The sequence below is a fragment of the Artemia franciscana genome, chromosome 5, assembly GCF_032884065.1.
Source record: "Artemia franciscana chromosome 5, ASM3288406v1, whole genome shotgun sequence".
Lineage (NCBI taxonomy): Eukaryota > Metazoa > Arthropoda > Branchiopoda > Anostraca > Artemiidae > Artemia > Artemia franciscana.
The window spans coordinates 15,847,978-15,873,238 of record NC_088867.1 but is presented as its reverse complement, the minus strand read 5'-3'; the positions used below and the strand labels follow the sequence as shown (position 1 = coordinate 15,873,238).

The 25,261-nt window shown below is 33.5% G+C and overlaps 1 long non-coding RNA gene across 1 annotated transcript; it reads right to left on the bottom strand.

Annotated features, from left to right (window-relative positions):
* Window positions 1–1,529: 1,529 nt before the first annotated feature.
* On the bottom strand, window positions 1,530–20,270 carry LOC136027017 (uncharacterized). Its single transcript, XR_010617472.1, has 3 exons — window positions 20,118–20,270; window positions 13,480–13,795; window positions 1,530–2,102 (listed from the first exon to the last, which is right to left on the bottom strand). It is a non-coding gene; the product is annotated as an uncharacterized LOC136027017 (long non-coding RNA).
* Window positions 20,271–25,261: the final 4,991 nt, after the last annotated feature.

Sequence of the window (25,261 nt, the reverse complement as noted above, 5' to 3'; positions counted from 1 at the left end):
GAATGTGATTGCCAAAAATATAACAATAAAGCCTTGCAGCCAAGGGACTATCTTGTGAAAATTGTGCACTACACAATTCTTTTAGACAAATCAGAGTCTACATACATGGATCGCTGGTGAGCATAAGTTATAAAATTTCAAATTACGCAATTTATATACAACTCATGTTGATGACTTTAATGTCTTGTAAGCTATTGGGAGGTATGACTATTGGATATGAATATAAAACGGACACTGACCCTACCAATAAGTTTATAGATATGATGACTGAAGGCTTAAGCTTGATTGGAAAAATAAGTCATGAGATGTTTAACATACCTCAATTATTGCCTCTCAATGTTAAGATCGACATAAAGCAACAACTTGCTATACCAAATTGCATTTTGTGAAAAGAACTTGGCACTACACCTTATGTAACAGTCTCTCTCACCACGGTAATACTTCACGTATAAAAACAATAAGTTATGAGTTCTGATGCTTTTGCAAATGAGAAATGAAGAAATAGTGGAAATAACATCAAATTGATCATCCCACATACAATCACGGATCAACGATATATTGCTACGGGTACACTTACCTACAACGACTTGTCATTTATCAATGGTAAAATTACTTCAAAATTTGCTTTGGCTTTTGCAAAAAGTGCTAGGGCTATAGGATTATGGACATATTCTCCACATAAATTTTAAATATTTTGGTTTTCATCTCTTGCGTGCAAAGAAAATGGAACTCCAATCTACAGTGTATCCTTTGATAAATCCTACAGGACCCGACACGAACTGGCAAAGCAATCTCTAGATCGAGATTCAAAATTATCTGAAAATGGTATAATCGAAGAAATGTTTGCTAAAACTCATCGTATTATTGTACTGGATTTCCCCTCTACTCAAGATATGAGTATTTTCCAAACGGACGCAGTTTGTCTAGTGTGTACCTTTTCCGAACCCCTGGAAAATAGTACTAAAATAATCCCTCTCATTCAATTTGAAACATATTTCAAAATTACCCCTGATGGCAGTGTTTCATTTGATATCACACCATGAACACCATTCAAATATTCATTGTATTCAATTTGGAAACCAACATGTCTTAACACAAATCCTATTGCATACTCTCGGATTTCCTCAATTATATTCAAAGGGTTCACAATACCCTCGTTGTTGTTAAAAGTAGCCCATCAATTGTAAAGATGGGGCATTGGCTTTGCATATTTCAAACAGTGAAAAATATTGAATTTTTTATCCTCTTGGCCTACCGTATACTTTTCACATGCCTCTAATTAAAAACTTTCTTGGGCAAAATGGAACATTTATTGTTCAAATTCGGAAGCGAGTACAAGATATATCAACCAAATTCTTTAGATTTCAGGCACTATTATATGTTATTTTTCTATGTCTCGAATATACTTACAGTAAATTTCTTAGCATTTATGGATACAATCCTCAATTGAACGATTTTCTCGCAGAAAATACTCTTTTCTACCTGTATCATATAAATTAAAGTGTGCTAAGAGTGAAATTCATTAAAAATGTTTGTATATTTGTTTATTAATAATACATGCATGTACAAAACTCTGTATCATTTAGATTCTTCTTGCACGTATAGGTAACCATCGGAAACGATAAGGGTCGGCTCCTCATCAGGATTCAACTTGCTATGCAAAGTCAGAGTTATATTTTCTACGATATAATGTAACTTCATTTTTATTATATTTCTTCTTAAAGTCAATAATACTACTTTGGTTCATATTATATAATTTAAGTGTTTCAATTTGGTTATTTGAAGCAATGTCACATACGATATTCTAATATGAAGAATAACTTCCTATAAAAGCAAATAAAATCAGTAGGCTTATAATCTTAGTAATCGGTACCTTCACAGCGATGTCACAAACACCAGACTCTCTTATTTTTCCAGCAGTTGAAGCGTCCACCAGGTTTTTCTTCCCAAAACAATTTAAAACTACGATGATATTCTTACAAAGAAACCGAAATCAAACCTAGATTTTTTTGCAATCGTGCCAGGATAAGTATTTTCCCATTGATCACATTTATCGTAGTGGCAATTGGAACAGAAGAAACTTCTAGTCTAGGAATCACAAACTGCAACAAGACAAGAATTACAGTCTTAAGTTTGCATCGTGTATCCTCTATGCAATTTAAATGGATAGTATATCCTACATTTTTCATTACGGTCATCAATAACAGTGTAATTTTCACAGGATGACCAGTTGCCCAATGTATACAAACATAATGGATATGTTTAAAATATTATTAATTTTGACTGTCTCACTGCTACAATGAAACTGAATCACGATCAATAAAAGGGATGTCTTTTAGGAGGTGGAGTAACTGAGTGGTGACACAAAACATGTTTAGACAAGATTTTCGACTTATTTGCTCTTGCCTTGCAAAATGACGGTCCAGGTAGTGGTTAAAAGCATAATCACAAAATAATTGTTTCTGTCTCAATTAATACATCGATAAATTGAGTAAATGCATCTAGGCCACGACGTAAAAGTTTCATTCAATATTCCAAAGTCAGACACTTATTTTTCATTGTATAGTTAAGCATTCTTTAAGGAAATATTTTACTTTGAAGAGATAACTCTAGAAAATCATCATGTAGAGCCAAACATTTTTCCAAAGTCACCATTCCGTATGATTTTTTATCCTCAAATTCAGTCCTTTTTAATCCTGGCACTCTCATTACCGATTATAGACCAACAAAGATTATAAGTATAATATTATAACAGATAATATCTGTTATAATATGCTTCACAAGTTAATAGGTTATTATTAGCAATGGTTTAGGCATAAGCAGGCTGTTCGAGAGGCAATTCAAATTACAATGAAAATAAATAGTACTTTATTTATAAATAAATAAAATAAATAGAGATTCGAGATATATTTCAATTAATTTCTTATACACAAATATAATTAAAAACTATTTAACAAATTATATTAACAAACCAGTTAATAATACCCATGAGCCTATTACTTCCAGGCTGGCTGCCAAAAAGGAAAGATTAACTTTAAGAGCTTGTTTACAGATGTTTCTATTCAACTTGAATGAATTGTCTCTTTTCACTCCACTTGATGTATTAGTCATGGTTTAACTTCCATTAAGCAATGATACTAGAACTTTTTGACAATATTTTAGCTTCTAAGATTATGTTTTAATGCGAGTTCCTTTATATTCATTTTTTCATTTCTTTTGCTGAGGCAGGTCCTTGCATACAGAGTTGAAGTATTCATTTAAATTTACATTCCACAGTCTTATAAATTTTCTTATGTTCCACTTGTTGTTCAGTTCTTAAAATTAACTGGAAAAATTCCAACAAAACTTGGGGTTTAGTTTTCAGAAACAAAAACACAACCGGTTAAAATGCATTCGATTTTATAATTGATATTTGATCAATTAAGCAACTTGGTTTTTAGTTCTCATGAAAAGGAACACACGCGGTTAAAATACATCTTATTATATTAAAATATTTAAGCATTTAAGAAACTTGGGATTTATTTTTCAAAAACGGAAACACAAGCGTTAAAATATTTTTGATTTTATTAATTATACTTGTTCACTTAAGAAGCTTGGGTTTTAGTTATTATAAAAAAAATGCACATGGATAAAATACATCCTATCTTTTTAAACTATTTCATCTTTTAAGAGCGTGCGTCTTAGATTTCAGAAATAAAAATATACACGGATAAAATACATTTGAATTAAATTAGTAATATTTGATCATTCAAGAAATTTGGGGTCTAGTTTTCATTGAAAAACGTTCACGGTTAAAATATATGCGTTTTTGTTTTCAGAAATAAGAATACAAACGGATAAAATTCTTTGGATTATCAGTGATAATTGTTTGATTCTTTGAGAAGCTTGGGCTTTAGTTTTAATGAAAAGAAACGCACATAGTTAAAATATATCTTGTTTTATTAGAAATATTTGAGCATTCACGGAAATAAGAGTTTAGTTTTCTACAAACACACAGTGTCCGAATACATCTGATTTATTCATAATACTTGATTATTTAAGAAACTTGGGTTTTATTTCTCATAAATCAGCACACTGGGTTAAAGTACATCTTGTTTCATTTGAAATATTTGAGCTTTTAAGAAACTTGGGCTTTACTTTTTGGAAATACAAAGAAAAGCGTTAAAAAATACATCAGACTTATTATAAATAATATGTTATTTATTTATATAATAATATAATTAATAATAGTATTTTTTTATTTAAGAAACTTGGGTTTTAGTTTTTACAAATAGAACACACACGGTTAAAAAATATCTTATTTTACTAAACATATTTGAGAATTTAAGAAACTTGGGTTTTAGTTTTCATAATAAGCAACGCATAAGATTGAAATGTATCTGATTTCATTATGAACATTTCATTATATAGGCTATGAAACTTGGGTTTTAGTTTTCAGGAAAAAGACGCATATGGTTGAAAATAATTTATTCTATTAAAAATATTTGATCATTTAAGAAACTAAGGTTTTTAATTCTCATAAAAGTAACAAATATGGTTAAAACACATCTTATTTTATTGAAAATATATAAGCATTAAAGCAACTTGGGTTTTAGTTTTCAGAAATAAGAAAGGATATGGTTGAAGTACACTTTTTTTATTAAAATTTTTCAACAATTAGTATACTGGGTTTTGGATTAAGAAGTAAGCACATAAACAGTTAAAATGCATCTGATTTACTAATAATATTCGATCATTTAAGAAATTTGGGTTTTAGTTTTCATAACAAAGACGCTGCAAACGGTTAATATACATCTTATTTCATTAAAAATTTTTGGGCATTTAAAAACTGAGGCTTTAAGTTTTAAAATATAAACACACACGTTAATAAATATATCTTATTTATTATCAACAGTAGATCATTTAAGAAACTTGGGTTATAGTTTTTTGTAAAGAAAATGCAAACAGTTAAAATATATCTTGATTCATTAAAAATACATAAGCATTTATGAACTGCATTATATATGAATTTATTAAGGATATTTAATCATTTAAGACAATAGAATTTTAGTTTTTAAAAATAAGAACACAAATGGTTTAAACACATTTAATTTAATAATAATACTTGATCTTTTAAGAAACTAAGGGTTCTAGTTATCATAGCAAGCAACGCATGCGGTTATAATACATCTTATTTTACTAAGGATATTTGAGCATTTAAGAAACTTAGGTTTTAGTCTTTAGAAATAAGATCACACAATGTCAAAAATACAACTGATTTTATTAATAATATATGATCATTTGAAAGGCTTGGGTTTGGTTATCGTAAGAAAAAAGATTGCACACAATTAAAACACATCTTATTTTATTAATACTATTTGATCATTTAAGAAAGTTGGGCGTTAGTTTTTATGAAGAAGAGCACACACAACTAAAACTCATCTTATTTTATTAAGAAAATTTAAGAGCATTGGGTTTTATTTTTCAGAAATGAGGACGTATATGGCTAAAGATTATCTGATTCTATTAATATTATTTAATCATTAAAGAAAAAAGGGGTTCTAGTCATCACAAAAAGCAACACATATGGTTAAAATAATTTTATTTTATTAAAAATATTTGAGCATTTTACATACTTATGTTTTAGTTTTCATAAAAAGCAACGCATACGGTTAAAATACACCTTATTCATTAAAATACTCAAGCATTTAAGAAACTTGGGTTTTAGTTTTTTTTTAATCTGAACGGACGTAGTTAAAAGATATCTTATTGTATTAAAAATGTTTGATTGTTTAAGAAACTTAGGTTTGGGATTCAGAAATAAGAACACATACAGTTAAAATACATCTGATCTTATTAAAAGTCTCTGAGCATTTCAGAAACTTGAGGTTAAGTTTTTAGAGATCCAAACAGAATTGGCGAATATACAGCTTATTTCATTGAAATTATTTGATATTTTAATTAAATTATTTACGGTCAAAATTCATCTGATTTTATTAAGAATACCTTATCATTTAAGAAACTTGGGCTTTAGCTTTCAGAAATATAAACACACTTAGTTAAAATATATCTTATTTTATTACAAATTCAAGCATTCAAGTTTTCACCATTCAAGAAACTTGCCCTTTAGTTTTTATAAACAAAAACGCATAAGGTTAAAATAGATATGATTTTATTCATAATATTTGATATTTTAAGAAACTTGGGTTTTAGTTTTCAGAAATAAGGACGCATATATTTAAAATGCATTAGTTTTTTTATATTATTTGATCATTTAAGAAACTAAGGGTCTAGTTTACATAAAAAGCAAGGCATGCGGTTAGAATACATCTTATTCATTTCAAATACTTGAATATTTAAGATACTCTGCTTTTAGTTTTCAGAAATCTGAACGTACGTGGTTAAAATATATCTTTTTCCACTAAAACTATTTGATCGTTTGAGAAACTTAGGTTTGGGATTTAGAACAAAGAACACATAGAGTTAAAATACATCTGGTTTTATTGAAAATCTTTGAGCATTTAAGGAACTTGGGCTTTAGTTTTTAAAAATCCTAACACACGTGGTTAAAATACAACTTATTTAATTAAAAATATTTGAGCATTCAAGAAACTTGGGTGTTGAATTCAAAAATAAGAAAACACAAGGTTAATATACACTTGACTTTACTAATGATGTTTAATCACTTGAGAAACTTTGGGTTTAATTTTCATAAAAAAGGAAGGCTCACGGTTAAAACACATCTTACTTTATTAAAAAATATTTGAGCATTTGAGAAACTTGGGATTCAGTTTTCATAAAAAGGAATAAACAGTCAAAATATCTTAATTTATTGAAAATATTTGAGTATTTAAGAAAGATGGGTTTTAGTTTTGACCAATGCTCTTGACTGAAATCGAGGAGCTAGAAAAAAAACACGACTAAACCAAAGTGCTGCTCTCGCAACACATTTTAAAGTGTTGCTCTCGCAACTTTACTCGACGAAGCCGAAGAAAGGTTGCCGCAACACCTCACGTTGCCCATACACCGTAGATCTAGTTGTGTTGCGAGAGCAGCACTTTGGTTTTGTTGTATTTTTTTTCCTAACACCCAGATTTCAACTTATTCCTAGAAAGTGACAAGTGTCTAACCTCTGAGGTCTTTATGGAAAGCGTGGACCTTAGGCCGAATTGCTGAATATGACTTTGCATTTTAGAAAGCTTCGTAGAACTCCTGTGGCGGGGCCAAAAATCTATTGTTTCTACCCATTTTTGTTCGTGATTTCAGCTGAGTTTATCAGTTGGTTTTTTGCACTTGGGATTGCGGTAGAGGAATGGTATCAGATGTGTCTCTTAAACTTCAAAAGTTTTCTCACTGCTAGAGAAATTTGAGTTTATCCTTTGCTGCTTTCTAAGTGATGACATTAGAAACTTGGCCTACGGCAAAAGAGTCAACTTTTGAACGAAAATAGATTTTTTTTTTTTCGACGGCAGTCGATAGCTCTTGATGAGCTGATCAAAATATATGTAATCCATTTTTTGGTAGAAAAATTCCATTATGAGACATACTACTTTGAAAGTTTAAAGGGGTTGACAACTTCAGTAGTAAGGTACACACTGAAACCAAAAACCAAAACCAAAACCAATGGTTTTGAAACAAAACCAAAGGGTTGCTATTGCAACACTTTACTCGGCGAAGCGGAGCAAGGGTTGCCGCAACACCTTACGCTGCCCATACAACGTAGATCTAGCTTTGATCGACTTTGTCTTAAGGAGCCCAGGAAAGAAAATGGAAGACCTCGGAATCAAATGCGGAGGTAAAACTCTCCTGGACTTAGATTGTGCTGATGATTTAAGCATCGTAGATGAAAGTTCGGGCAAAATAAATGAACTTTTAGAGATTTTGCGAATTCAGGGTGCAAGAATAGGTTTGAAAATTAATGTTAAGAAGATAAAGTCACTAAGGCTAGTAATAAGTGAATATGAAAAGGTGACGTTGAGTACAAAAAGATTAATCAGGTGGGCAGCTTCACTTACCTTGGTTGTATTATTAGTAAAGACAGTGGGAGCAGTGAGGGTGTTAAAAGTAGAATAGCCAAGGCTCAGGGTGTTTTTTCACACTTAAAAAAAAGTTTGGAAGAATAGGAAGATAAGTCTGCAAACCAAGTTTAGGATATTAGAAGGTACAGTGATGACAGCGGTCAAATATGGCTGTGAAACATGGGCGCTCTGAGAAACGGATGAAGATTTACTTGATATTTTTCAGAGAAATTGCCTTGTAGGCTGTACAAAAAGTGTAGTTCAATCCAACTGTCTAGGGCTACAATGAAAGAAAGGTTGAGATGGCTAGGGCAGGTTCTGCGAATGAAGGATGACAGATTGCCGAAGATTGTCCTTTTCGGCCCACCGTCGAGGGCTAATTGCCGTATTGTACCGTTTGTGTTTTAGCCAAAAACAGAAACGGGGACGATCCCTAATTGGGGAAGGGGGATGTTCGATGGATATTTGTCAATACTGTATAGGAGCCACAGGACTATGCAGATTTTCAATTTATTTTTTTATATATTTTTCCCCCTGTGCTTATCCATTAATTTTAGATTAATTTTAACCAAGTTTTTCTAGAAAAGATATTTTCGAAAGAAAAGTCAGATATTATGACACAATACACAAATCATCAGAAGCAATTTCAACATCCAAAAATAAATGAAACGAGGAGCGGACAAGAAAAACGATAAAAAAAACAGTTGAGCTTAAAAAAAACACGAATTAGCACAAACACGATTAAGGCTAACATCACATGTACCTTATAAAGTGCTGAACATAATGTGCACTTTACTGTTTCTAAGATCTTTAATTCAGATAAATATAGCCAAAACATATAATTGTGATGCAAGGCGTTTTCCATGGTAAAGACTATCTCTAAACTGGCTGATATCCTCCTGAATCAAACTCCTGGCTATATACATGGTTTTAAATGTGTTTTTCTTATGGAAGGCACACGACAACATACAAATTCAAAAAACAGATGTCCTTTTTTAGTCTCAAAGTACCTCAAAATTTGATTTTCAAATAGTTTGTGGTAACGCACAGTAAGTAAGGAGCGAGTGGCTCAATAGTAATCGAAACTGTAAAAAACGAAATTTTGATACCAATATATAGATCAAATTGGCTTATTATGCTGATTCCGAATACACAAGTTTAGTGTTACCCATCAAAGGCTACGAGTCTGAGAAAATTTGTCTGATTTCCAAAAAAGAGGGGAACATCCCTTAGTTGAAGAATCTAGAATTAGTTGAAGAATCTTAATGAAAATCACACCATCAGTTTCAGCGTACTAGAGAACCATATTTTAAAGGTTTCAACCTCCTATCTGCACAAATATGAAATTGCCAATTTTTGCCAGAAGAAAGATCACGGATGCGTGTGGATTTTTTTTTCAAGGATGATCACATCCCCCAGTGGACCTAGAATATTAGGAAAGGGCTGATTCGAACAGAAATTTATAGTACCAGTATCCTTTTTAAGAGACCAAAAAGATTCGAGGGCTACTAGGCTCCTGCCTCTACCCATTTATTCCTAAAATCTCCCAATAGAAAAATTTTAGATAGCCATTTTCTTCATCATAGTTGAAAGGCCCCCTAACTATTCCTTTAGATATAACATAAACCCCCCCCCCCCCAAAGCCACAGCGGAAAGACCCTTAAGCTATAAAATTCTCCCATTGTTTATGCATAGTATTTGTTATTGGGAAGTATGAATGCATTTTCGGGTGGGGGTGGGGCAAAATTTCCCTTGGAGGGTTTTTTCACGGGGGATTTTTCCATGGGGAAGGGGCAGGCAAATTTTTCAGGGGAAATCGTACGATTGGAGAATTAGCCATACCGCCTATGCATAATTGTTTTTATGTCTTGCTTTCTCTTTTCTATCTGAATTTTACGTATGGAGATGTAAAGGTAATTGTCTCGGGTGAATTTTCACTGGGTTTGAATTGTCTAGAGGATAATTCCGTGGAGAAAGGTATTTCTCTGTGGAGGCACAGCCAGATTTCATGACATGATTTAAGAAACAGTAAGAAATTAAATAAGAAGAAACAAGTTTCTCAGTTGAAAGTAAGGAACAACATTAAAACTTAAAATGAACAGAAATTATTCCGTATATGAAATGGGTTGCCCCCTTCTCAGAGCTTCGCTTTTTACGCTGAAGTTTGAATTTTGTCCCAATACTTTAAGAACGACTCCTGAAACACAAGGGTCACTTAATTAAGAAATAAGAAGCTTTTTTAAAAGAAATAAAAATTTTAGCGTAGAGCAAGGTGTCGAAGAGGGGCCAATCCCTGTCAAATACATTATTGTTTCTGTTTGTTTCAAGTTTTAATATTGCTTCTTACTTTCAATTTAGAAAAATGTTTTGTTTTTTTATTTAGTTTTTCAAATAAAAACGCTGCAGACTTTTTTTTCCTTTATAAGAAAATAAAATTTAATATTTAACTTCACAACGAAAAGGTTTCAATTTGAATTTTTTTCTTAAATAACTGCATACCCTTTAGACCAGTTTACGTAGATATCGCATATATATCAATAGATTGATATTTTTCAATAGATTAATTCAAAAACTTTTGCAACAAAACAAGTTTTCAAAGAAGAATAAAAGAGCCCTATTAAGCCAAGAATGAGCAAGAATAAAGTCAAATAATCTTCTAAACTAAAACTAGCATAAAGCACTATCAATAAATGAATGAAACTCAAAACGAGCAAAAATTAACATGAGTACGGCTGACAGCCCCCATGCCTTTTCAAGATCAGAACGCAATCGGCGCTTTACGGAAAAAAAAAATTATAAATAGATATATTTTCTCACTCTTATTTACATAATAAACAAAATATGTAAACTATTACAGATATAAATCACTACACTAGGGAAAAAAACTACTGAACAAGATGACTTTCCGGACCTGATTATAGAAAAAAAAATTTAACATTCTAAACAGAAAAAAAAACGTGGATTTTCAGTTTAATTGATATATACTGAAATTTATTCCTTAAAGTTTTGATAATTTTTTATTTATGAAAGTAAAACAAGTGAAAATATTTAAAATCTATTTTGTTTTCAGTAAATCACAAAATATGCTCTGGTCTTTAGAAGACATGGGGGGTTTTCAACCCTATTCATATTAATTTCTGCTTGTTTTCATTTTGACTTGACTCTTTACTGTAACTTCTGTTCTTTTTAAGTTTCATTTATTTATTAATAGTGGTTTGTGGTAGTTTTACGCTTTTATGATTGTTTAACTTAATTTCTGTTCATTTTTTGCTGAATGGAGCTCTTTATATTTCTTTGAAACACTTATTTTGTGGAAAGTTTTTTATATTAATTTCTGTTCATTTTTTATTGACATAGTCACTTTCATGGAAAAAAATTATATCGTTTCGGCTTTTTCCATAAGAAACCATAGTTTGGGTTGATATTTGTATGTTTGAAAAACTTTTTAATAATCCTGAAACTTTTGTTTAATCCTGAAACACAGTATTTTCAATTTTATAGCTCCTTAAGTTGACCTGAAAAATAAAGGTTAAATTGTACGAGCAAAAAGTAGTTATAAAAGTGGCCTTAAAAGTTTCAACTTAATACCCGCGTCGTTCCGAAACTATTACTGATTTGCCTAATTGGCAGCCATAAACACAATGCCTTTTGATTTACTTTAAAGCATCATTTAGTCTTATAGCATCATTTAGTTGTAGCAGTCTTATATGGGCCAATTGCATATTTGTGGGAGGGGGATGAAATGCCCAATGTCCCAAAAAATGTAGTTGCTGGACCGTTCTACTATGCTGAACAAAATAGATGTCTGAAGATTATGACTGGATGCGTTTTGAAGATAAACGGGCTTGAGAGAAAGGCTACTTGCCCTCCAATCTCTTTTTACTCTTGGAAAGGGTACTAGAACTTGTAATTTTGAATCGAATGAGCTCTTTTACGAGCTTCAATGACATTTCTAGTAATTACAGAGTGATGCTACCTATGATATTGCTTATATGCTTTTTTGAAAACCTACATACATACAATATTTTCGTTTAATTGAAATTCCTCCTAAACGTTCCCTCACCTCAATACCCACAGCGATATTAACAGTAAATGTAGTGATAGTATCAAAAGTACACACATAGTGATTTCTGGCTAGTTCAAAATCCTCCGAACTTGCCCTTAAAGGTCTTACTCAATAATATAAGTTGTTCTTCAGATATTGCTTTGTCAACTATATGAAAGTTCACATGCTCTTGTTCTGATTTATTTCAACATCTTGACTATTCCTTAAAAGCTTCACCTTAAAGCCCTTAGCTTGCGCAGTCGTAATAGTTGAAGCAGCATTAGTAGCAGTATGCACATAGCACTTTTGGTTTCTTCAACTTCCCATTCAACACACGCTGAAAGTTTTAACTTAATACCGTCAACCATTCCTGAAACATTTCTGATGCGTCTTCCTGACAACTTGTGTACGTGTAGTGTGTTCCAAATTAGTTCTATACAGTTTCTATATTTCCCTTATGTTTCACCTTAATATCGTTAGTTTCAATAGCAGTAGTAGTAACAGAAATAGTAATAATAATTAAAGTAGTAGTAGAATGAGTGCAAGCAGTAGGATGCAAATATTTTCTTTTGGTTAGCTCAGCATCCCTCACAACAAGCCCTATTATTTTCAACTTTACACACCTAACTGTTCCTAAGATATTGCTGTCACACCCTTTTGACAACCTGCACTACAGAGGGTGTGTTCTGATTCAATTCTTCTTCCCCCCTCAAAATTTCACCTTCATGCAATTAGGCATAGTTGTCACAGCAGTAGCATTGATAGTACTAGTAACAGTATTGAATAGCGGTAGTACTACTAGCAGCAGTAGTACTAGCCTATTGCCTTTTGGTCAGTTGAGCACCCTCTCATCAAGTCCTGGAAGTTTCAACATAATATAATTAGCCATTGTTCTGACAATGCTGATATTTCCTTTTGATAACCTATATGTTTATATGCTTCTTGAAATTTTTATCTCATTGCTCTTAGCCCTACAAGTAGTTACAATAGAAGTAGCAAATGTAGGAGTAACAGTAGTATTAGCAGTAGTGTGCACATATTGCCTTTTGGCGACATGATCTTCCCCTGTAAGTATTCCCTGAAAGTTACTGAAATCAAATCTTGAGATACGCTATTTTGACAATGTGCATACACATAGCGTCTTTTGATTTAGTTCAAATTTCCCCTTAATATTGTAAATGGAGTAGTGTGGTAGTAGCAGTGGTGGTAGTAATAGTAGTACTGATAGTATGCAAATATTGCCTTTTTGATCATCTCCCTCATCGTTTCCTGAATTTTTCAAATTAATATACTCAGTTATTCCTGTGTTGAACAATTTTGATAATCCTTATACAGATAACGTTTTTTAACTTAGTTGAATACTCCCCCCAACGTTCACTGAAAGGGCCACCTGACTACCCACCGTCTTCTTGGCAAGTAAAGTTCAAACATGCATACCTTTCTCAATAACGTTTACTATGTGTAAACAATGAACGAACTGCATAGCTTTCAGTCCTTATCCTGAGGACTGTGGGGAGGTCGGCACCCCCAATACTGGACCTTTCAACAATGCTGAACAAAATAGTTCTCTTAAACGTCGATCGGGTATGTTTTGGGGAATGATCAGCTTCGGTGGGGGGGGGGCTTGCTATACCATTGCTATACCTTTCCTGGGAGTCAGAGGGGGGTGCAGAAAAACTGGATAAAATTCCAAGAGGCTCCGGGGAGCAATCAGGATCGGGTGTTACGGTTTCACTTGTTAATGTTTCAACATCTGCAACAAAATACAAATAAAAAGACATCTAAAAAATATATTCAAAATGTGCTATTATTCAAGTTCATCTGCACCTTAACTAATGAAAAGATAAATAACAAACACTCCGAGTTTATAGAATCATAATAAAAATAAATCGATGGTTCTATATATATATATTTATCATATCTAAAAATCTAGGCCTACTTTTAACCTAAGACAGATAAATTCCTTTTAATGCTGATCAATACTTCTTGATGGGCAGGTCAAAGTATAAGAAATCACTTTTTTCATTCATGAATTCATTAATGTCAAACACCATTTAAAGTTTTTTGGGACGACTTAGAAAAAAAACTGGCTCAAATTTTAAGACAAGTGAGGGATGAATAATTATGAACTTGCTGTTACGCCTCTGTCATCTTTACGATCTTTTGTTGGCATCTTTTGCCAGATGGCGTACCTAATATCTGGTGTAACTACTTCCGACATGTTTGAAGGAGAAAAAATTAAGTTTTATATTAACTAAAATTAAAGAATTTCCAAGAAAGAATAGAACATTAGAGCACGATTATTTTCTTCATTGAAGGATTAGAAGAATAGTTTAGACTGTAATCCATTAAAAAAAATAAAATTACCAAATTAAAAACAAGGGAGGACTGTTAAATAGAAATTGGTTGTCAGACCATTATCTTCTCCAGGGATGAAAAGTTATGTTCTTCTATTTACTCATCTACCTTTCTTTCATCTTTAAAAGCTTTTATTTGTAGTAATACGATTACGAAAAGCAACGGATAGCTTTATAGTACCAAATATCTTCAGTAAGATTATATTGCAAATTTTGAGCATTTTCATGAAATGTACCATTTAAAATGTTCCAAGGGGCTAGCAATGTCAATTTTAAGAAATAATTGAAAGAAAGAATCCGAATGAAAAACCTAAGACAATTTAGAAACTATCATTCAACATTTAAAGAGAAAAAAAAAACGTTCACCTGTTAGACCAGTCATCTTTGTTAAGGGGCTTGTAACTTTTTCCTGGCCTATGTACCTATTATTGATTCCTGTTATGTGTCTTAGGCTAACACAAATACTTTGTCAATATTTTTTTTCGTTCTTATACCTTTGAAGGTAAGGAAAATAAGTTCCCATGTGGTTACACACAGATTATAAATGAAAATGCAATGCAGTGAGGTCATTTCACAGTTATGTTACTAAAGAGTAACTGCAGCAATATGTTTCTGAAAAGTTGAGGATAGTAGGCCTAATTAGCGCCCAGGGTACCAGGATCGCAAATTATGCAAGAGGTAGCAGTGAGAATATATTTTTTCAAAAAAATAGAGGGAAGCCAAATTAAACGTTTATCCCAGTTTCTTTTCAATAAAAAATACAAAAAAGGTGTTTTTCTGAGCCTAGGTATAACCTGAAGCAGTAAATGCCCCATGATATTCAGAGAACATCATACCAGACTCAAATTTGACTTTCTTCTTTATTAAGGATGTTTAATAGGGATAATATTACATATCTAGTTTTAACTTTAGAAAAAAGCCCTTCTACAGACCAACAAAAACTGTGGACCCACTTCTGAATATGAATTATGCATTTTGCTTAGTATAAAGTCCAAGTATTCTGACTTTTTTTCATATTTCAAAAAAAACATAATTTGATCCTACTCAAATCTAATGTTAGAGATGTACTTTCAACATCAAAATATATGGTTCCTAATTCCTGAGTGTCAGGTTCAATTTTACAAGGTCCTGAAATGTCAGGTAAAGTAACCAGAGGAGCATCTTCACGTTTATGTGACAATAAATTGTCTGAAATACCAAAGAGCTCTTCATATTCATTTGGTGAAGCATCTTCATTTTCTAAAACAAAATACAAATAAAAGGGAAATACAAACACATTTAACAATTAAGCTTACAAAACAAATCAGGCTAGTTTTTCTTTTACCATACATTGGTCAGGAGTAGCTACAAAATTAGCTAAAATATTTCTTTTTTAGGGAGTGGGAAGTAAGGCAAAGAATTTTATAGGCTAGACGGTTATTTTCACCAACTGATTTGAGTGATAATACTTTTTTTTACCGACTGGGACTAATTTCCTTTCAATTGTTTAACGTTGTTTAATGTCAACCTCCCCAAAAAGCTTAATTAAAAAATCATTGCTGTATAGTAAACCCATACGTTTTAAAAACAAAACAAAATCAATGCTAAAGAACACTGAATTGTAATCCAATAGCATCTAGTTTAGCTTCCGAGTAAGATGGCTTAGACATAGCTGAAAGAAAGTTTGCTTGGTTCATCCTAATCATTATCCAAAGACATGATCACATGCTTATTTTTCATGTCCTTCATGTACTTAAAAAACCATGAAAAGACAACCTCAGCAAAAAGATCAGGTAATTATGTGAAAAATCATTGTAAATAATTTTTTTTATAAATCATTGTTTATTCTTTAACGGTTATTTGAATTATTATTTGACAGGAATTTTTCTTGCTAAGTTTACTTTGTAAACCTGTTGTTTCTGGAACCTTTGGAGGCTCCTCTCCAAGGTTTTTTTTGGCAGCCTTTAGCAAAGGTTTGGCCTATTTCAGTAAAAATTTCAATTCTTAATAGATTTTTGGAGTATTCCCTTAGTCTCTCGGTTTATATGTAGTCTTTCAATTGATAGTGACCATTCTTTTTTACCAAGAACATTCTCTTCATCATTGTGTAGTTTGGCGTATTCATTATCTAACAAATCCTCTTTTTCCTCCTTTTTCATACTCTCCTCTTCTGCTAGGTATTTCCCTTCTGCTGTTTGAGTATCATCAGAATTGATTTTACCTGAGTAAATCAGCTCAACTTTTCGAATTTTTAGCTTCACATTAGTTTTAATTTGTATGGATACGTTTTGTTCATTTCAATTATGTTGTGGCAACGTTTTCTGGTTAGATTTTACTTGAGTTTTAATTCAATTTTTCTTATTTTAGCTTTAAACTAATTTTTTCCCAATAATGATCTGCTTTGTATAATAGTTCCAGAATTATGAAGAACATGGGGAAAATTAGAGCAAAAACTGTTCAGAAAGAAAACTATTTTATCAGGCTTAGGTTAGAAACAGATTGTATTTTTGGTGGGATTGGTACAGGTTTCCTGGAATTGTTCTAAAAAATCAATCCTGGAACTCTTTGTGGATTAGATTATGATGCATTTAGAATATTTTTGGGGGAGGGATGATATTACACTGAGCACAGCAGGCCACAGGTTTTATATTTTCTGCAACAGGCTGAGTGCTTCAGATGAAAATTCTGGTTGCCACATAACAGCTTCTACTTTAAAATTAAACTTGTTTTTGTATCTTATCATGACTGTACAAATAAGGGAGTGAAGGAACTTCTGCTGCTAAAGAATTGGTTTTATCCCAAAACTAAAAAATTACGGCTAATAAATGAAGGTTTTACAATGTTTTGTGTTGCAAATTATTTACTTTACTCAGGAAGCAAATGCAGCCCAGTCACACCAAACTAAATCTCTTATGAAACCACCCAATACTTTCACTCAGATAAGACCCAGCATACCCAAAGCAACAAGCACCCTCCACAAGACTTCTTCCTCAATACACCCCAGCTCACATTCCGATTGGAGAGAATTGCCAAGGCTAAGCCAACTAGCCTCCACATCCAACGATAAGAGGTTATTCTGGCCACACCTCCCAAGCAGAAATGAATCAGAAGCAAGCTGGGTGAAAAAGTAAACAACTAATATATGCCTCTTTATATTAAACTCTAATGCAGTTCAGTTCATGAACCTAAACCAGCCACAAAAAGCGAAAATCATAAAAGAATTGGCAGACATCTACCAACCCAATCACATGCTTATTCAAACCAAAATGATCTTGCTTTACTCCTGGCAAAGCTAAATGTTGACACACAGTCATATGAAAACTAAAGCAGCAAAGCAGCACATCTCAATACTTCAGTGGAATCTAAGATCATTGTCAGAAAATAAGTTAAACAAACTAATATCTTTTATAAATAATAATTTCATTGATATTGCTTGCCTCCATGAGATCCATTTGACCAAGAACCAACAAATAAAGTCTCCAAGATGTACTAAACTGAGTAAGGATAGGTTACCAGAGAGGAAAGGGGTGGTTTAGCTTTAATAATAAATAGTGACATCAAATTTTGTGGCAATAACTTTCCAGAAGTTTTAAATTATGTTGATACAAATTGAATTAATGTTTGGCTGAATAATACCAGAACTTACATAATGAGCTTTTCTAACCCTAACAGCAAAACTACAGATACCATGGATTTCTTTAGTTATATAAGTAATTCTCATATACTAAAAACATAATTATTTGTGGAGATTTTAACACTCACAGCCTTCTGTGGAGGGATGAGCCTGCAAATAAAGCTGGTAGGTTTATAAAGTTTCATATCAAGTAATACTGAATCAGCAGTTGCTACCCCTTCAAAACCAAATACATATTTTAACCCCAAAAGTGGCAAATTTTCCACAATTGACCTACCAATTGTGTCAATAAAAATTTTGTAAAGAATGTATATAAAGAAAATTGATAACCTTTGCAAAAACAACTTTGCCATAGTTTCTTCATTAAATGACCAGCTAAAATTCTGCCACTTACCCCCTAAATATACTAACACTAAAGCAAATTTGACTATGTTGAAAAATAAGCTTAATGATGAAATTGTGTCTCTTACAGGAATCATATATTTTACTTGTAACAGCTGACACATACTGAAGTTTTTGGCATCCATACTAACAAATACAGCTAATCATGATATCCCCAAGACAACACCAAGGAAAACAATCCCCAAACATACTCCTAAAGTATAGTGAACAAATGAGAACCAAAATAACTGGAGAACAAAAAAGGCAACTAGGAGAACACATCTAAAAAAAAACATCCCCTGCTACATATTTAAGCAGCATACAAGCAGAGTTTAATCTCAAAAAGACTATAATAAATGTTTATATAATTACTGGAATAATTTTGGAAATAGTCTTTTGAGAGAAACCCATGAGCCAATTATACATAAACTCATAAGCTAAATCTGTGAAAAAAAAAAAAAACACCTGCAACCCACTCCAGTATAAGCCATAATATAATAATATTAATTATGATAATAATAATAATGAAAAGACAAATTTATTTGCAACTCTTTTCTCAAATAAGCTAACATTAAATAACACCAGCATCATCACCCCAATCTTGATAAATTTGATATACCAGCCTCATCCAGAGTCAGAGCATATATCCTGTCCATTCTCAATTCATGAATTGAATATTGCAATACAACATATTAGGGCTAAGGCTACTAGCAACCACCATAACATACTACATCCTACATGAGTAAAGAATATCACCCCATTTTATAAACAGAAACTGTTAAATTGCTATAATCATGCATGGGCTACATCCACATTCCTGAATATTTGGAAATGTTCACCCCTCCTACCATTATTAAAGAGAGATAAACCTAAACATGACCCTGAGTCTTACATGCCTATAAAAATTTCTCCTGTCCATGGAAAAGTAATGGAGAAAATGATTTAACATCAACTTCTTTAGTTTGTTTAGAAACTTGCAAGTCTTGGATTACCCCTAAAGCTAGTATCCTTTATAAAATCTTTCATTGAAAATCAAAGTTTTGTTGTTTGTGTACGTTCAGCCTCCTTACCCAAAACTACAATAATCAAAGCTCTTCCACAGGGTGCAGTCCTGAGCTGCCTCCTCTTCTCCCTATTTCTCTGGGACATAAGCCTCCCACACACCGATTTATGATATGCTGATGGTCTGGTATTATGAACAACTGGCAAAAACTTTTAGATTGCACATTCAAAGTTGCTCTTATTAATTGTGGTTTCATCAATTCTGTGATACCCTAAGTAGCCCTTTAATAGCCTAAACATAGTTTTATGTCCTACATATTGAGAGTTTGTGATTATACCTTTGAATTCTCAAGGGAATAGTGTGAACAAAGGAACTTCATATCAAAAGTATTGATACTATAATGGGAGAAGGTTATTGGGACTTTCTTATTTTTTTATGCTAGGATTGTTTAGCCTTCTGTTAATTTACAAAGATCTCAATAGCCTATAAGTCCTGTTAGCCCACAATGAACTAGCATTATTCTGGATTTTAGTGTTGCTGATAGATTATTGATTGACATCTGTTGAGGATGTTGATGCAAACTGTCATTAGTGAATAAAAGTAAGTGGTATGAAACAATAATTTCCCAAAATTAGGCCACTAGAGACTAAGAACATTTATCAGTGTTTTAAAGTGGCTGAATTGACAAACAAAAAATGCTTAATCTGTACGATTGATTTACCTATTGATGTATAGCTGCTACCCATGCCCACGCCCACAAAGTTACACTCTCGTCTGCGCAAGTGCACTGGATCTGTGTATCCACGTTTGCTTTTGATTTTGTATTAGGCGCAAGCTTCGATTTTAAACGTGAGAAAATCCCTATTCTTCACTGAATTCGGATTCTCCGGGAGATGACAGAACAGTACCGCGTAGCGAAACGTAAGATGATCTCACCACGCAAAAGCGGAGAGGATATTTGTGCCTCCTGCAAGATAGCACTAACGCCACAATCCGCCAACTTGAACTGTGACCATTGATCAAAGTGGCTGTGTATTTAGTGTATCAAAATATCAACGACCAAATACAAGCTTATCGACACCATAAGTGATGGAAACGAGTTTCACTGGCTCTGTCCTCTGTGTGAACTCGACCAACGCCAAAAGACGTCAACAACAATGTCCATACCATAGGTGTAAATTCAACCAAGCAACTTAAGGACGACATCAAAGTGATATGGAAGATATGCTGTCAGGTCTTACAAAACGATTTGGGGACATTGAAAGCGAATTGGTGAAACTATGCACAATGGATGACATGCGGACTGAAGTGAAAGAGCAGTTAGAAGACAGCCTGCGAGCTGCTTCAAAGACACTAACCAGTGAAATAGACAAGAAAGTGGACGAGGCGGTACGAACCGACAGAGAAAGAAAAAAGCGTAGAAACAATCTCATTGCTTTCGGGGTCCCAATCAGCCCTACACTGTCAGTTGAAACGCAAAACACAGCCAACAAGGCTTTTATAGAGGAATTTCTACAGAAAGAATGCGGCATGCCTGCTTGCATTACTAGTGTAAGGCGGCTGAATAACCAACCTTCTACACTGATCTTGAGTGGATGTTGAACGGATCTTGAGTGGATGCTTTAGAGTCTATAGCATCCGCTCAAAATCCGTCCATCACCACTGTACTAATTGACTTCACAGTTACCGTCTGTTCGCTGCCCAGAAAAATCCTGAATACGATTTACGAAAGAAGGAACGAAAACGACGCTGTAAAGTTCCGCCACGACAAGGTCAAAGCTGACAGGAAAGCAGAAAGCTATTACTGGCAGAATTACATGATCGTGTATTTAATGGTGAACTAGATCTGGTTATCCGAGGCAACAAAATGGTCCAAAAAACCCGGAAGTAATGGTGGTGTGATTCCCATTGTCACCCCACCATCAGCATATAGTGTAAATAGCTATGCCCTTTTTGGTAAAAATAAAAAAGTTGAAGTAATCCTTGATGGCATTATTAGTGATAAATCGTCAGACTCGTTTGTAACTGCAGACGCTTCTCAGGAAGATGAAGAAGAGATAAGCTTTGTTTCTATTGATGATAGCGAAAGTGACTCGAAAGCGGATGGCCAAGAAGAAGTGCAAATATCCAACGATGTCTGCGTAGCCATCACGAATATAGACCGGCTACCGAACAAAATCAACAAACTCAGGTCAGCAGTTTATAATAAAGATTATGATTTAATCCCTTACCGAAGTATGTCAAATGAATTGCCGGAATCAAGTAACTGACCAACATGTTAAAGTTCCGGGACACCAGCTAATATCCAATCTTTCAAAACCTGATTGCCATTAAGGTATTATAGCCCTAGTTGAAGCTTCATATTTCATCAAACCTATGTAATTATCGCTTCGACCAAATTACCCAGAAACAGTATGGTTCGATCTTTGTGAAGCTCGCAAAATGTTTTAATCCGGGTGAGATGCATTTACAGAAGCCCCTCATCACTTTCAATGTTAGAACCCAAGCGGACCCTTGCCTGTGTCTTCAAAAAAACGGCCACCAACTTTAAAGGAAACCTACTCATTGCCGGAGACTTTAAATTCCTTAATATAGCCTGGAGTGATGGTTTCCCGTATACAATGTCACCATCGAATTGAACGCAAGATGAATGATCTCCATTCATCCAGTGTATCCACAATCTCTCCCTGACCCAAGTTGTAGACCAGCCAGCGCGGTATATCTAATATTAATTGGGACAATATCCTCAAAGGACCTGTTGAAGACAAACGGAACATGTTCAAACCCTACTTCTCGATGCGGAGAAACGGCACACATCGGTTAAGATGATCCCCAAACCTAAAACTCTACCATACATGACAGGGAAACCAGGAAAAGGAGGAACCGGAAATCCCGTTGCTGGAAGAAATACAAAAAGAAGGGGGCCTAAGCTAACTATGCTAGGTTTGCTGCTACGCGTAACAAACTGTGCCAACTGGCTATTCAATTGCACCTGGAATTTGAGTCCAAACTCGTAGAAAATTCTGGAACTACTTCTCAAGCAAAGATCATAACCGCCGCAACATCAGACGTCTGGCGAGGGAAAACAATAGTGAAGCAACGGATCTAGGAGAAATAACAGAGCTGCTCAACCAACAGTTTGACTCCGTCTTTACATCTGAATCAGATGGCCAACTACTACCAGTGCAACTATCCAACACTATCAGTCAAATGACCGAAATAATCGTAGACGAAGCCGCCGTACAAAAGCGACTTTAAAACCTCGATGCCAATAAAAAACTAAAAAAGGAAAAAAATAAAAAATAAAAAAAATAAAAAAGAAGAAACTAAAAACAGAAAAAATTAAAAAGATAAAAACTAAAAAAGAAAAAAACTTAAAAAAATAAAAACTAAAAAAGAAAAAAGAAAAAACTAAAAAAAGAAAAACTGAAAAAAGTACTGCGGATAAAACTAAAGAAAAAACTAATTAAAAAAAATTGAAAAAAATAAAAAAGGGTTAAAAACTAAAAAAAAGAAAAAACTAAAAAAGAAAAAAGCTAAAAAAGAAAAACAAAAAAAAACTAAAAAAGAAAAAAAAACTAAAAAAGAAAAAAAAATGAAAAAAGAAAAACTGAAAAAGAATAAACTAAAAAAAAACTAAAAACAAAGAAAACTTAAAAAATTAAAAAACCACAATGAGAAATAAAAAAAAAAAAAAAACTAAAAAAAAAAATAAAGAAAGAAAAAACAAAAATAAAGAAGAAAAAGAAAACTAAAAAAAGAAGAAAAACAAAAAAATTAAAAAGGTAAAAAACTAAAAAAAAAAAACTAAAAATAGAAAAAAATTAAAAAAAAATATAAAAAATAAAACATAAAAAAAATAAAAAAAAAACTAGAAAAAACTAAAAAAGAAAAAAGAAAAACTAAAAAAAGCGAAAAACCGAAAAAAGAAAAAAATAAAAAATAAAAATAAAATAAAAAACAGCTCAATGGCAATCATTTAAAAAAAAACTAAAAAAAGGTTTTAGTTCTTTTCCATTATCTACCACTAATTTAATCAAGTATTCAATAATACAATCTGTTTTAACAGTTACCACAGTACATTGACTTTAATGCTCTCTTTCGAATTCGAAGGATATGACTTCAAGTCATATAATTTACTGCAACTATTTATTAGTTGCATTAGTTAGTTAATTATTAGATAATCATGCTAGGTTTTGGTGGAGGACAACAGATGGGGGAATGCCCTACAGATAGGTAGAGTAGCTCCATAGGAGGCTTAGACCAAGTAGGACCTTGTCCCAGTGGGGCCCATAATAGAAACTGGGGAACCCTCCCCTGGGAGTCATAATTACAGGTGGAGGAGGAAGAAGGCCTCTCAAATGTACACTCAGCAGGGCCAACTGCCGTGTTCACACGTCAGATGAGTTACAAACCTTCTCCCAGTAATGGGTTAAATTGCATGGTGAAGCAGAACACCATCGTGGGAGGATCCTCTATAGGAGGACAACTGCGGCAGGGCGTAAGATCCAGATTTATGGACAACGGCCTCTGTAAAGGGCTGCCTCGACCCTTTTGGGGTACCTGCAAGACTGGGAAACTTGCGGTTAATATTTCCCACTTGAGGAGTGGCGCCCCTTGGGGAAATTATAGCCTAGTAAACAACACAGCACTCGTACGGGATTCTGATTATTGGATAATTTTCTGGGCTTGGTTTGTTTTGATGGGTGTTTTCGGGCTGAAAAACCTCTTCCTAGCTAATTTATCTACTATGGGCTGCCTCCTCGTAGTAGCATAATATTTGTAGGCATGAATATATAATGAGTCGGAGGTAATAGGCTTGGGACTGTCTGTGCAGGATTTCGACTCTTGTTGATAGAAGAGCATCGCCAAGTGCTGAAAACCATGTTGTGACCAAGACGGGCCCAGAATTGCACAAAGCCTCCAACTTACTAGAGGTCCCAGGGACTTCTTGCTGTCCGGTTCTAAGCCGGCTTAAGCGCTTCGCTGTAGACTTGAGAAGATATGTTGGTCCCCATCCTGCACTGGTATCCGGGATCACTGCTTTTCTTGAGGCCAAAATAATTTCAAAGATTTAAAGAACAGTTTCAGAAACTCATATCCCAGGGGTAGGAAGCATGAAATTAGGTGACATAGAATTTGTTTACTCAGGCAGGAAGGATGGGGTACATAGACAGGGAGTAGGGCTCATGATGAATAAGGAAGCTGCTAAGTCTTGTTTAGGCTGGGAAAATATTAATAATAGAATACTAATTGCTCATTTTATGACTAAAAAGTTTAGGGTATCAGTTATATTAGAATATGCCCCCATTGAACCAACTGATGGAGATACTAGTGACTCAGATGAATTTTACTTACAGTTACAGGAGCAAATAGATAGGGTACCAGGTAGAAATATGGTGTTTTTGCTAGGAGATTTTAATGCCCAGGTTGGTAGAAATAGGGATAGATGGTATCCTAGCCTAGGTAAATTTGGTGTAGGATAAGAAAACAGTAATGGCTATAGGCTTTTGCAATTTTGTAGGTATAACAACCTAGTTATAACCAATACGGTGTTTGGTCACAAAATGGCCCACAAGTTGACATGGTATTCACGTGATGGTAAGACAGCAAACCTTATTGATTATGTTATTGCAAGCAGAAGACTAGCAGGATCAATACAAGATACTAGGGTGTATAAGAGTGCCGTTATTGATGTTAAAAGTAAAGATCACCATCTAGTAGTGTCTAAGGTTAATTTAAAGCTGAAATTTTGGAAGGGTAACTCCCTCCGGAAAGTTACGATGTTGGTAGACTTCAGGATGAAAATTTGAGAAAAAAAATTCCAGGAACGGTTGAGTACTAAACTTGAGGGTTTAAAATTTG